Source organism: Zingiber officinale, chromosome 11A (assembly GCF_018446385.1).
Source record: "Zingiber officinale cultivar Zhangliang chromosome 11A, Zo_v1.1, whole genome shotgun sequence".
In the NCBI taxonomy this organism is placed as follows: Eukaryota; Viridiplantae; Streptophyta; class Magnoliopsida; order Zingiberales; family Zingiberaceae; genus Zingiber; species Zingiber officinale.
The window spans coordinates 20,195,764-20,209,440 of record NC_056006.1 but is presented as its reverse complement, the minus strand read 5'-3'; positions in this window follow the sequence as shown (position 1 = coordinate 20,209,440).

Genomic DNA, 13,677 nt, shown 5'->3' with positions numbered 1-13,677 from the left:
TAACAAATATGAAATAATTATAATTTCTATTAAGAATAATATATATACTTTTATTTAAAATATTTATTTTATATTTATCAATTGTAGAGTCTTATGAGTCGGTCCATACAGAAAGAATCTACAGATCTGTTAGTAAATCCTGACGGAATTCATAATTTTGTCGGTGATTGTCAGTGGAATCATAGATTCTATCAGTATTATCCATTATGAAAACAAATTTTTTGATCACAAACTATGTCAGAAATTACTATTCCGTCGATTATTTCCGACAAAAATAACTATTCCGTCTATAATTTTAACTATGAAATTCAAATTCCGTTGGTAAAATTCTTCTAGGAAAGTATACATTCCGTTAGAAATTATTGACATAATTTGTATTCCGTCGTTATTATCTATCTATGACCTAATATTTTATGATGTTTCAAATTCAATCGTTATTTCGTTGTTAAATTCAAATACTGACGAAATATTCCATCGTTAGAAGTAAATTTTTTAGTGAAATATTCGAATTAACTAATTCTGAAGGTGATCGACTAGGTCCCATAAAATTGATCACCAGGGTAAATATAAACACGCAAGCGTCTCATAGCCCAACAGTCAATGTCCCAGATTTTTTTTTATCATATTGGAGGAAATCATCCTGCAGTGCGTCGTAACTAAGATTCGAACCATGGATACTTAAAAACTACTGGATCATCATTGTCGCTGCATTGTAGCCCGGAACACCTACATGCATACCCTTGCGTATTCATGATGTTGTACTTGCATTCATGCATACTAATCCGGGACCACACTTGCTAGCCCATTGAGTCAGTAGGTACCTAACCTACGCATATTTCTTTTTCTTTTTTAATAACTTAAATATTCAATTCTTACGATCCAATTAATCTTAGAAGTAATCGGCTCAATCACATAAAACTTTTACACCAATTCTAAGGTAAATCATGAAAGCGCTGCAGTAAATCATCAATAGTAGCCCCCGCTGCCTTCATTGTCCCTATAAGACCATCTAATGGTGAATTAGTAATTCTCTTGTAAAGGTAAACTTATGGACCTTTTCCACGTATGGGTACTTCAGCCCACAATCATTTAGTCTATGTTTTTCCTCTAAATTTAATGTCAATATATGCCGCAATAGAGAATCGATACTCTTTTTAGTCCCACTAGGCCTTAACCATTGTACATGCCCGTGGGGGCACGGGGCACCTACGCACAAAGCCTAGTGTCGATGATGTGGTGTTTGCATTCATGTATGATAATCCAGGACCACACTTTATAGCCCATTGAGTCACAATGTTGCTTTTGCATATGCTGGTTTGTCCATCCATGTTGGTGTCTGCGCATCTTAGTTCATCCTAGTACCTATGTGTTGGTTTGTCCATCCATGGTGAGTCTGCGCATCTTAGTTCATCCTAGTACTTATGTGTTGGTTTGTAGTACTGACATCCATATTGGTGTGTCTGTGCATGTTGGTTCATCCTATTGATTATTAGTATAAGTGATCAAGGCACGGGGAAGGTCATGCTCGGGTACGTTGAATTTTGACCCTAAAATTTTATATAGTAATATCTTATATCTTAACTATCGCATCGTCCTAAAAAGACCTATGTCTCGTTGATTTGAAGGATCTGATAGTCATCATTGATATGATCCCAAATAGATATATTTAAATAATCTCTTCAAAGTATTATCCTTAGAATAAGCTAATAAATTTGTTTTTAATTTAGATTAGATGTTTAGATGTATTATTATTTATCCTTTCAAAATATTAGAATAGATTATTACACGGATTAATAATTTTTATATTGATTTGAACTTATTGTGTGATTATATATAGAGCCATTGTGTAATCTATTGGGATAAACAATAAAATGATTCAATTAAATAATTAAATTATTTTTGTTATTATATCATAGGTTAATCTCTTTAAAGTTGATCCTGTCTAGAATCTGAGTCAGACGAAAATCGACTGAGATGACGACGTTGACGGATGGGCGACTTGGACACACTCTGCGTATGTGCAACGGAAAAGTGGACCCCTAAGTGGAGCTCAAGGACAGTGGTAACGAGAACAAGGGTACTTAGGTCCTGCGCACACTCAGACAAGCACATGAAGCGTTAGAGACCATAAACCAAGGAAAAAGCCCCCGATACAGGTCCTTCGACGCTCAAGTCAAGTACTTTTTCCCTAGAAGAACATTGTACGAAGGAAAAAGAAATGTAGAAGACGAGTGTGAATGCGTGCATGCGCGTACCAGGCTAAGGGAGAGTACCTCCCTTTTTATATGACAATGCGTACCTCTGGAGACTGATCGATGTTAGAGAATGTCTGATGTTAGAGCCTGTCGGGTGATGGAGGACACGTGGTGCCCTCTTATTGATTGAAAGAAGGTTCCATTCGTAGATGATAGCAGACTATTGGAATATTCCTTAACGTATGACAATTATTCCCTGACAGGAGGTTACAATTCCCTAATATTATTGTCGCCTAGTGCTTTCTGTCCCGCTCGAGTTTAGCTACGGACAGCTCGAGATGACCGTTTGGGTGTGCCACTTGGCTCCAGTCTTGATGAGGGAGACGAGTTATGGAGAGAGTCCCACCTTTCACACTTGGATTACTGAAAGATCGACCAGGAGTTGTCTCCCTAAAGGTACCAGGCCGGGCTGTGTGGCCAGGGCTGAGGAAACCCGACCAGTCGGGGCAGGTTAGGCATTACTCCAGGCTACATATTGTGCTTCAGATCTGGGATCCTGATCTGTCAGTACCTGATCGGGCATTATGCAGCTGATGACGCCATGCGGCCTAACTTCTTCTTTCCTCTCCTATCTATTGACTGCCACCTCCCTCTAACTTCTAATTGTCCTTGCCTGCCACGCCCCCTTAACTTTTGACTGTCACGTACTCTTGACTTCTGACTACTATTTCCCCTTAACTTCTGACTGTTTGGCCTTATCGGGCCCCCTCCTTTATGCACCATATCACAAGTCTCCCCTCCAAGTCTAGTCGAAGGAGGCTCAAGTCCGACTGATTGGACTCAAACTCAAGTTCCTTTTATTTCGTCATTAATAATGCTACTTCTTTTCCCAGACCATTAGTACTGTAACCCGTTTGATTGCACAATCAACCTTGAGAGAGGGGTCACTTTAATCTCTGTAGAAGTTGACTTCTCCCCTCCTCCTCTTTAAATGGAGCTGACCTCCGCTTAGGTAGACACACTTTCCTTTAACTGACGCTCCTTAATCATGGATTCGAGCCCTAAGTTAGATGAACTGTGATATGGGTTAGGTTTCATGGATCCCCGATAAGGAAAGGAAAGGAGAGGATCAAACGAAGAAGATAGGTTAATATTAGCCGGGATATACCTCCAAAGGAGGTAGGTTTGTATCGACCGAAATATACTTCCCAGGAGGAAGGTTCACATCAATTGGCATAAACCTCAAAGGAGGTAGGCTAATATCGGCCGGGATATACCTCCAAAAGAGGTAAGTTTGTATTAACCGAAATATGCTTCCCAGAAAGAAGATCCATATCAATTAGCATATACCTCAAAGGAGGTAGGCTAATATCGGCCGGGATATGCCTCCAAAGGAGGTAGGTTTGTATCGACCAAAATATACTTCCCAGGAGGAAGATTAACATCAATTGGCATATATCTCAAAGGAGGTAAGATAATATCGGCCGGATATACCTCCAAACGAGGTAGGTTTGTATCGACCGAAATATACTTCCCAGGAGGAAGATTCACATCAATTGGCATATACCTCAAAGGAGGTAGGCTAATATCGGCCGAGATATACCTCCAAAGGAGGTAGGTTTGTATCGACCGAAATATACTTCCCAGGAGGAAGATTCACATCAATTGGCATATACCTCAAAGGAGGTAGGCTAATATCGACCGGGATATACCTCCAAAGGAGGTAGGTTTGTATCGACCGAAATATACTTCCCAGGAGGAAGATTCACATCAATTGGCATATACCTCAAAGGAGGTAGGCTAATATCGGCCGAGATATACCTCCAAAGGAGGTAGGTTTGTATCGACCGAAACATACTTCCCAGGAGAAAGATTCACATCAATTGGCATATATCTCAAAGGAGGTAGGCTAATATCGGCCGGGATATACCTCCAAAGGAGGTAGGTTTGTATCGACCGAAATATACTTCCCAAGAGGAAGATTCACATCAATTGGCATATGCCTCAAAGGAGGTAGGCTAATATCGGCCGGAATATACCTCCAAAGGAGGTAGGTTTGTATCGACCGAAATATACTTCCCAGGAGGAAAGCCAAAACTGGTCGGTTGACCAATACCTTGGAAAGATACTTGATAAAATATAGCCTAAGGTAAGTAACATAGGAGGTTGTCGATAGAAGCCTCTAGTCATGATTAACTTTGACCGATACAAGGAACATTGGTACATTAAGCTATCCATGATATAATAAAAGCAAGAAGGGCGGGAAGAAGCGATAGAAATACTTTAAAGGAACTCGTGAAGTAGGATAGAGGTAAATATTTCAAATGAGATAATTAATGAAGATATCTACAATCGGTGACTCTATGATAGGTGTTATATATTTTGGCGGGAAATGTGTTTTTAGATTATTTTGCAGGTGCTAAACGACAAAGAAGGTACATCTGGGGTACAAGAAAGATTCCTTAAAAGTCATTCACCACAAGTACACAGCTTACGTCATCTCATAACAAACTCTAACAAACCGGAGTCCACTTCATGACTACGGAGGTTATATGAAATGGTATAAAAAGGGGAATCCTCTCCGTTGGCTGGGTAAGTTCACATCATTGCGCACATTCATAACCCTAATTTCTCAACTACTGTTTATCTTCTTTCTCCTTCTTCTTCCACGCTCGAGGGAGATCACTAACTTGAGTGTCGGAGGGCCTAGCTAGGGATTCCCACCCCGGCCTTAGATCACTGACGATAGTGTTGGTTGGTCTCTTGTGTGCAGGAGATTTTGGGAGCTCCGAATTTAGGTGTTCTTCGATCGGATCTCTTCATCGCCATTGTTATCTTGCATCGAGGGGGCACTCTTGTGGCTTCATCTTCTTGGATCCGCTTTGGGTTACTCGGATCGGCGTTCCACGGGTATTATTCTCTATCAGCGGTGGGTTTCTTTCTCCCGGATCTCCGTCTTGTCCAGCTTCTCAGACAGGATCAAATTTGGCACCGTCTGTGGGAACTTTACCTGGATCTGAGACTACAAGATGGAAGAGGCCGGAAAATCAAACCTACTCACCATTAGTCGAGAGGATCTGGATTTCCTCATCAACTCTCACGTAAAAAAAGCCTTACAACAACAACTTCAAGCTCACACTGGAGCTACTCTACCGACGGCTCATAATCCGGCGATTTCAACTACTGAGCATCGAAAAGGAAAGGAACTGGAAGAGGAGGAACAGGCGTATTTTCCTCCAGCTGTTGTTTCTCCGACAAGACGTCCACGAGCCTTCCTTCGCACCCCTATGGAGCAGGGGGTAGGAGGCTCGTGTTCCAAGAATCCTCTGGCGAGGCACCAGACAAAGAAAGACGTAAGATCAAAATGATAACTAGCGATAGATCACCAGAGAAAGTCATCTCCCCATTTTCTCAGAGTGTATTGGATGATCCGCTTCCTAAGCGGTATCAAAATCTTCAGATCGGTGAGTACACTGGAACAACAGATCCGGAAGATCATCTGTTGAAATTCGAGAACGTAGCATTATTACAACAATTCTCTGATGGGGTGAAATATCGGATGTTCCTTACTACCCTCGGAGGAGCTGCACAACGTTGGTTCAAAAGATTGCCAGAGAAGTCTATTCGAAAATTCAAAGACTTCAAGAAAGTTTTTCTACACCATTTCTCTAGCAACAAGAGGTATCATAAGACTCCTTGGAGTCTATTTTCAATTAAGCAGGCCTCCAAAGAATCCATCCGAGCCTACATCAAAAGGTTCAATCAGGTAGCCATCGATGTACCTAATGCTACCACAGAAATCTTAGTGAGTGCTTTTTCTCAAGGTTTAAATGATAATGATTTCTTTAAGGATTTAGTGAGAAATCCTCCTGTTAATTTTGATTCCTTGATTGAGCGCGCTATTGAATTCATTAATGTGGAAGAAGCTCAAGCCGCTCGTAGGAAGGAAGGTGCTACCTCTTCTCCTATCCAGGTTAAGGAGAAAGCTCCGGCCCCTGTTCCTCCACCAAGGGGGCCTAGAGCAGCTCATCCGCCTCACCGTCAACCAGAATATCGTCCGCAAGCCGTACAACACGTGGAGATACAGCCCGAGGCACCAAGGAGATTGCGCACTTATCATAAAACTAGCAGTCATCATACTGAAGACTGTTTTGTTTTAAGAAATAAACGAGCTAATAGGGAGTGATATCAGAGGCAAAATTATTATCGGCAGTAGTACCCCAGGCAGTAAAGCCCACTCAAATTAGAATATCGCCCGGTCAAGCCTCGGCAGGATGCATTGCCAGTCCCGGCCGGTACAAGCCAAGTATCAGAAAAAGCACCTTCTGAAGCTATAACGACTCGGCAGGAAGAAAACAGGAGTAATGCCGCTCGAGGCAATATCAATATGATTGCAGGTGGACCCACTGATGGGGATTCTAATAGGGCCAGAAAAGTGCACGCTCGAAGACTGGAAATTCATGCCGTGGGGTGTAGCATGGAACGAGCAGCCGGTCCCGAGATAAGTTTTGGGCCTAGAGATCTTGAGGGGGTAGAAATACCCCATGATGATGCCCTAATTATCAAAGCCGTGATAACCAACTACACCATTTCTCGTACCTTCATAGACACAGGCAGTTCTGTCAATATTATATTCAAGAAGGCTTTCGATCAATTACAAATTGATCCGAGTGAACTTCAGCAGATGATCACACCTCTATATGGATTCGCAGGTAATGAAGTACAACCGATGGGTCAAATAAAGTTGGTCATATCTCTAGGAGAGGAGCCTCTGATGAGAACAAGAAGATCTTATTTCATGGTAGTAGACGCTCCATCCTCTTATAATGTGATACTGGGTCGACCTGCCTTGAATGAGTTTAGGGCGGTCGTTTCTACTTTTTGTCAGAAAATTAAATTTCCTGTGGACGACCAAGTTGGGGAGGTGCGGGGTGATCAAAAGACAGCCCGAAAATGTTATGTAGAGATAGTTCGGGCTTAAGCTAACACTGCCCGAAAGATTCAAAGAATGGAAGTTAATATCATTCAGGAAAAGCAGTCTGTTTTCGTTTATGAAGAAAAGGAAGAAGTTCAGATCCAGACCGGTCGACCTGAAGCTACTACATATATTGCGGCTGACCTTGATCCCACTTTGAAAGCCGAACTGGTACAGTGCTTGAGGAAGAATAATGATGTGTTTGCTTGGACGCCCAAAGAAGTCTCGGGCGTTTCTCTTGCAATCATGGAACATGCCTTACATGTCTTCCCAGATGCCCACCCGGTCATGCAAAGAAAGAGGAATTTTAGCGCGGAACAGAACCAAATCATCAAAGAAGAAATAACTAAACTTATGGAGGTTAGTTATATCAGGGAGGTACAATTCCCTAGCTGGTTAGCTAATGTGGCGTTAGTCTCTAAGCCGGGAAACAAATGGCGAGTGTGCATTGATTTCGGGGATCTCAACAAAGCTTGCCCAAAAGATTATTATTCATTACCCAGGATCGATCAATTGGTGGACTCCACTGCTGGATGCGAGTACATCTCTATGCTAGACGCTTATCAAGGCTATCATCAGGTTCCCTTAGCTAAAGAAGATCAAGAAAAGGTTAGTTTTATAACATCTGAAGGTACTTATTGTTATAATGTTATGATCAAAAAAAGGAGCAACTTATCAAAGGCTTATGAATAAGGTCTTCCAGAAGCAGATTGGTAGAAATATGGAAGTATATGTTGATGATATCTTAATTAAGTCTCTTCAAGCTGCTGATCTGTGCAGGGATGTAGAGGAGACCTGCAAGACATTGAGACAATATGGTCTCAAGTTAAATCCGAGCAAATGTTTATTCGGCACGAAAGGAGGAAAATTCCTGGGATATATGGTGTCCGAACGAGGAATAGAAGCCAACCCGAGCAAGGTCAAGACACTTCAGAACATGGAGCCACCACGTAACATGAGAGAAGCTCAAAGATTGACCGGCCGGATTATAGCCTTGTCTAGGTTTATTTCCAGGTTGGCTCATCGTAGTTTTCATTTCTTTAAAATATTCAGAAAAGCTAATAAATTTCAGTGGAATGAGGAATGTGATAAGGCTTTCTAAGAATTGAAAGATTATTTGTCTACTCTCCCTGTATTAGCTAAGCCTATAGTAGGAGAGACTCTTTGGGTATATTTGTCGGCTAATGGAAACGCTGTAGGCTCTGTATTAGTCAGACAAGAAGGAAAAGAGCAACAACCTGTATATTTTTCTAGCCATTTATTAAAAGGAGTTGAGTGTAGATATACTACACTTGAAAAATTGGCTTATGCACTAGTCTTGACCGCTCGAAGGTTGCGTCCATATTTCTTAGCGCATGAGATTATTGTATTAACCAACAGTACTCTAGGACGGGTGTTACTCAACCTAGAGGCATCAGGTCGGTTGATCAAATGGACAACTGAACTTGGAGAATATGACATCCAATATCAACCTCGATCAGCCATCAAAGCACAAGCTCTGGCAGACTTCATTATAGAAGTTCAAGGCCCTGAGGAAGAAAACATTTGGAAAGTTTATGTAGATGGCTCTTCAACTAGACAAGGTATTGGAATTGGTGTTCTTCTTATATATCCAAGGGAAGACAGACTTCAACTCTCTATCAGATTGAATTATAGAGCTACTAACAATGAAGCAGAATATGAAGCCCTGATAGCAGGATTGCAGGCCGCTCGGCATATAGGGGCAGCTCGAGTCCTCATCTATTCTGATTCTCAATTGGCAGCCCAACAACTATCAGACAATTTTAAAATTAATAATGACAGACTTGTTGGAGTGTATACTGAAAGCCTAAGGTTTGTAAACATTCATGTTAAATAAAGAATCACATTTGGTCAATTTACCTACATTTGTTTGTAGTTGTTCAATTAATTTATATTGTAGATAACATAGCATGTGGTGTCATATGCAGAAGATAATGTTATCAGTACCTTATAAATTATAAACAGAAGCTCACGACCAAAATGGAAAGGAACAAACCATTAGAAGGTCGTAGTGTAATTAGGTATTAGTTTATCTTGATTATATAATTACACTAGTACACTCAGAGTGTATTGAGTAGGACCATTAGATGTCGTTTCTTTTATACTGACTTTATAAAGGAACAAAGACCTCAGTTATTATGGAAGTGTGTGCTCTTAATCCTAATATAATAACAAGCACATATGTTTGATATTTATTTCTTTAATTTATCAATGGGTGAGATTTAGTTCGATGAATCAATAAACCCGATAAGTTGGGAAATGGTATCACTTATAGTGTGTGTTGTTAATTATAGAAGGAAACTGTGTCCTAGAGATACTAGGTTGATAATGTCCTCGAGAGGAGCTCATAAAGATTGTCATGTTAAACCCTGCAGGTGGACTTAGTCCGACATGATAATAAGGTTGAGTGGTACTACTCTTGGACTTAGATATTAATTAAATGAGTTGTCGGTAACTCACTTAATTAGTGGACATTCGATATCTTAAACACGGGAGACTAACACACTCATAATAAGAAGGAGCCCAAAATGTAATTTGGGATTGGTGCGGTAGTTCAATGATAGTTCTCTAGTGGAATGAATTATCATTGATAAAATTAAGTTGTGTGTTCGGGGCGAACACGGGATGCTTAAATTTATCGGGAGACCAAAACCAATTCCTCCTCTCGGTCCCTATCGTAGCCTCTTATTTATAGAGTTCTATACCCACCTATACCCACCTTCTATACCCACCCAATAGGGGCCGGCCAAGCTAGCTTGGGAACAAGCTAGGGCCGGCCTAGGTATATAAGGTGGCCGGCCCTAGCTTGAACCCAAGCTAGTAGGGCCGACAATTAAATTAAAAGAAATTTAATTTTAATTTTTATTATTATGTGGAAGATATAATTTAAAGAGAATTAAAATTAAAATATCTCTCTTGTAAAAGATCTACAAAAGATTAAAGAAAGAGATTAGATCTCTTTCCTTATTTGTAGATTGGTGAGATATTTTATTTTCTCTTTAAAAATTATTCACATGTTGTAAAATTAAAATTATGGAAATTTCTTTTTATTAACCATGAAGAGATTTTTTGAAGAGAAATTTTATTTTTAAAATTTTCGGAAACAAATAAGGAAAGTTTTAATTGTTGATTGAAACTTGTCCAATTTGCTTCCTCTTGATGTGGCCGGCCATTAGAGTTTATTTGGGAAATTTTATTTTATTTTTCTCAAATAAATCATGTCAAGGAAATTAAGGAAATTTTATTGTAAATAAATTTCCTAATTTGCCTAGGCCAAGGAATATAAAAGAAGGGGTAGGGGTGCCTTCATGAGACACAACCTCTATTATTTTCTCTCCCTCTTTTGTTCCTTGGTGTGGCCGGCCATCCTCTCCCTCTCTTCCTCTTGTGGTGGCCGAACCTCTCTCCCTTCCTTGGAGCTCTTGTGGTGGCCGGATACTACTTGGAGAAGAAGAAGAAGAAGGAGAGAAAGCTAGCATCTCTTGGAGCTTGGTTAGTATTTTGATTTTTCTCCTTGGTGAAGCTTTTCCTTTGTGGCTGAACCTTGCTTGGAGGAGAAGAAGGTGGTTGGTGGTTTCTCATCTCGGTAGATCGTTGCCCACACAACGTCCGAGGTTAGAAGAGGAATACGGTAGAAGATCAAAAGGTTTTTCTACAAGGTATAACTAGTAATTTTTATTTCCGCATCATGCTAGTTATTTATGGAAATAATACCAAATACAAGAGACTTACGTTCTAGAATTTCAAATATGTTTTTCGATGTTGTGTTCTTTTGTTTTTTGTTTTCCTTGTGATTTGATTGTTCTCTTTGGTTAACCTAAAGTTATTTTAGGAAATTAAATATTAGCTTTCTATAAAAGGTTTTGTCTAGTCGGTGGTGGTTGCTCCCATATCCAAGAAGGCCATGTGCCTCGCCACGTCAGTACTGGGAACCAATTATGGAAATTAATATTTAATGAAATTAATAACTTAAGGAGACTTGGATCGAACGTGTTAAGTTCCGCAGGAGATCCAAGTCAAAACCTAAAAGAACAAATAGATTAAGTTTTGGATCAAACGTGTTAAGTTCCGTAGGCGATCCAAAATTTAATTTAAAAGAACACATGGTAGCTAGGAAAAGGTTCAGACCTTTGTACAAAATTTTTGTACAGTGGAACCTATAGGTTTTCCGAGTAGCAACCAACAATTGGTATCAGAGCTAGGGTTTTGCCTCTGTGTATTTGGTATTTAGTTTAATTATGCACATGTCATACATAATTTAGGCAGGTTAATAGTAGGATGTGCTAACTTTGTGGATGCAGGATCCAACTATTATGGCTTTTAGTTATTATGTGTGTGATTGGACCCTTGGACATGTCAAGGGCATTTAAATGTGTGTGCATGATTGTATTCAAATACAGCAGGAGCTGTATTTAGTTTTATTAGGATTTTATTTTTGATCTAGATACATGTACATTCCTTTTATGGAATATAGGATCAAAATGTAAAATTCTATTTATGTCGCGGATCGAATCTTGCAAAGCGTGGAACCTTCTAAGGACCAGAGGCGCAGCGGAACAAGGAGCAAGATGGATGCGACAGCTAGACCCGGTGGCGGTGGCCAAATATGGCAGCAGCTTGGGATGACAACACACGGAGGACAACTAGAGATAAAAGCCATAATAGTTGAAAATTAGTTTCTCTATTGCTTTTATATTATGCTGTGTGTGCATGTTAGTTTACAAGTAAAGTAGGCTAGCATAGTTAAAATTCCTCATTTATAAATAACTAAGTGGGAGAGGGATTTTTAAATAAATCCCATGGTCTCCATTACTGGTTTGTAAGTGATGCAAACAAGCTTGCGCGTTGGCTCTGAGTGCCTTCCTCCATAACGGATGAGCTTGTTTGCGGATCACTAGAACAGACTTCCATTTTTGGATGACTATAGGAAGTTAATTAAGAGCGTGTGATCTTCCCCAACGGAAGGGGCATAATCTTATTAATGGACTTAGTGTGAAGTAATGGTATACACTTAGACACATCTAAAAGTATCCTCCCCAACGGAGTCACTGCTATTATTTGTGTGACCAAATGATACCAACTATTAATTTTATTTGTCAAAAAGTTAGGTTGACAAGATAATAAAATTAATGGGTTAAAATTCTCCTTTTACAAATGTTGAATTTGTATACGTCCACACTAACGTGGCATACAAAATTCACGGTGTTATGAGGTGTTGGTTAATTTAAAATAGTATTGTTTGAGGAATCAATATTATTCTAAATTTAGAGTTCTGACCAAAAGTTATTTGTGATTCTTAGGATGTCTTTCAACCCACTGTCCATCATACTTCAACAGAATAGACTTACTGGACCAAACTACATAGATTGGAAAAGAAACCTGGACATTGTTCTTACTGCTGAAAGCTATAAATATCTATTGACTGAGCAGTGCCCTGATGCACCTACCCAAGAGGAGATTGAATATCATAGGAAATGGGTAAAAGCAGATGAGATGGGCGGTGTTACATTTTGGCTTCAATGTCAAATGTATTGCAACATCGACATCAAGATTTACCAACGTATGATATTATGAACAATCTCAAGGAACTCTTTGGTCATCGGGATAGGGCTTCTAGACAAGAAGCCATGAGAAAGATAATGACAGCCACCATGCAAGGGTACTCGTAAGGATCATATCCTAAAGATGATGGCTTATCTAAGCGAGATCTGATCCTTGGAGGAGAAATTGATGGGAAACCCGGATCGATATGATCCTCCAACGCTACCTAGAAGTTTTGAGCAGTTCCGTTTGAACTATAATATGAATAAGAGGGTTTATTCATTAGCGAAACTACTGACAGAAGCAGCTGAAGGATTATTTCGTCACAATGCTCAAATTCACTATGTTGAAAATAGTTCTACTTCTAAACCGAAAGAAGAAGAAGAAGAAACAATTTGGTTCAGCAAAGAAAGTCTCAGAGTACGGGATTTAAAGTTGGAATGAAGAAGCCAAGGCAAGTGCTTCATCTGTAAGCAGGAAGGTGGAATGTCCTCGTAGGAACCAAAACAAAGGTATATCTCATACTCTAGTTGTTGAAACATGTTTAGCGGTGTTATCTACCAGCACCTGGTGTGTAGATACGGGAGCCACTGATCATGTCTGCAATTCCTTGCAGGGGTTCCAGGAAACCCGACGACTATCTGAAGGAGAAATTACCATCTACATGGGCAATGCTACTAAGGTGGCAGCTGTTGCAGTGGGAGACATCTACTTATCTTTTAGTAGAAATAGAAATTTGATTTTAAGAAATTATCTTTATGTACCCAGTTTTAGAAAGAATTTAATTTCAGTTTCTAAACTGTTTTTAGATGGAAATTCAGTTTCTTTCAGTAACGATGTAGTTATTAAAAGAAATAAAGTGATTATCTGTTCTGGTGCATTAGTTGACAATTTGTATACTTTACACTATGTGAAAATCTGTATTAGACTTCGCCACTGTTTACT